Raw genomic sequence first — 1,965 nt, forward strand, 5'->3', positions numbered from 1 at the left:
ATCTCGGCGNCGCGGGCGCCGCGGCGCCGCCGGAGGCGTCGCGGCGCCGCCGGGGCGCGCAGCGGCTCAGAAAGAGCGCGCCGAGCGACGCGAGGAGCACGGACGTCGCGCGGCTCGCCGCGAGCGCGGTACCGCCGAGCGCCGCGCGGTCCCGCGCGGCGAGGCCCGGCCGCCGGAGCCGCCAGGCGGTCTGCACGTGCGCGGCGGCCGTGCCGCGCCAGAGGCGGAGCCGCGCGGCGTAGCGGCGCCACGCGGCCTGGCCCGCCGTCGCCGCGCGATCCGCGAAGGCCGCCGCGGGCGGCGACCACGCGGCGGCGCCGCGCGGCGGCGCCGCGGGCGTCCGCGGCGTGCCCGCGCCGCGCCGCGCGGACCGCTTCGTCGACGTCACGCGCGCGAGCGCCTGGAGCCGCCGCGTCGCCTCGAGGCGCGCGCGGCTCTCGACGAGGCGCGCGAAGAGGCGCGCCGCGAAGGCCCAGCACGCGCGGGCCCGCGGCGGCGCCATCGACGCGTCGACGCAGGCGCCGAAGACGTCGAGGCTCACGCCGCCGAGCGCGCGCACGGCGGCCGCCGCGCCAGGCTCCGCCGGCGCGAGCGTCGGGTGGTAGACCGCGACGGCGGCCGCGACGAGCTCCGGCGCGACGAGGCCCGCGGCCGCGTCGCGGAAGGGCGCGACGCCCGCGCCCGCGGCGACGGCGCGGGCCCAGGCCGCGAGCGCGCGCCGCGCCGCGGCCTCCGCGGCGTCGCCCGGCGCCGCCGCTTCCGTCGCCGGCTCCGCGGCGGCCGCGGCGGCGGCGGCCGCCGCGCGGTCGACGGCGTCGCCGCCGGCGCCCCGGAGCCGCGCGAAGTCGCGCCAGGCGTCGGCGTCGCGGAGCCGCGCGACCTCGCGGTCGACGGCGGCGGCGTCGGCGACGCGCCGCGCGCCCGCGAAGCGGCCCGCGAGCGCGTCGAGGACGTCGCGCGTCCGCCGGAAGGGCTTCGCGTCGACGACGGCGCGCGCCCAGTCCGCGAGCGCGCGCCGGCCCGGGGGCGGGAAGGCGCCGAGGCCTTCGAGCGCGCCGAGCGCCGCGGCGACGTTGTGGAGCTTCTGGAGCCGGCTGAACGCGGGCGCGCGGAGCGTCGCGCAGGCGTCGGCGGCGGCGCCCTCGGCGCGCGCGCAGACGTCGACGGCGCGCGCGAGGCGCACGCCGTCCCGCAGGTCGTGGCGCAGGTCCCGCACGCGCCAGTCGAACTCGTGGAGGGGCGTCTGCTCGAAGGTTAGCGCGACGCCGAGGCGGCCGCAGTGGCCCAGCACGTCGCCCTCGCCGCCGAGCGCCTCGGAGCCGAACGCGCGGAGCACCTCCGCGCTCGTCTTGACGGGCACCTTGGCCGGCCCGCGGCCGCAGAGCACGGCGCCGCGCTTCAGGGAGAAGAGCCGCGGCCGCGTCGGCAGCGCGTCCGCGCGCCGCGCGGCGTCCAAGAAGTGGACGACGGCGAGCACGCGGCGCACGCAGCGCCGCGCGAGGCGGCGGCCCTGGGCCTCGCCCCAGACGCCGCCCCCGCGGCCGCCGAGGCCCCGGCGCTCCGGGTCCTTGTAGAAGTTCGTCTCGCCGTCGCCGAACAGAAAGTCCGCGAGCGGCGCGCCGGCCCTCCGGAGCGGGTCCGCGGCGTCGAGCGCGACCCTGAGCCACGCGCGGTCGTAGCAGCCCAGGAGGTCGAGCACGGCGCCCCGCAGGGCGACGTCGCAGCGCACGTCGAGGCCCCGCCGCAGGCCCAGGCGCCCGGCCTCGACCTCGCGCGCGACGGCCTCGCGCGCGGCCCGGAGCGGCGCCGACGCCCAGACCGCGGCCGCGCGGCGCCGCGTCTCGCCCGCGCGCGCCGCCGCGAGCTCCCGCTGCAGGGGCGTGTCCGCCGCGGCGGGCGCGGCGCCGACGAGCGCCTCCTCGAGCCACGCGCGCAGCGCCTCGTCCTCCTCGCGCGGCGCGTCTT

This window comes from Aureococcus anophagefferens (genome assembly GCF_000186865.1).
Source record: "Aureococcus anophagefferens unplaced genomic scaffold AURANscaffold_75, whole genome shotgun sequence".
Lineage (NCBI taxonomy): Eukaryota > Pelagophyceae > Pelagomonadales > Pelagomonadaceae > Aureococcus > Aureococcus anophagefferens.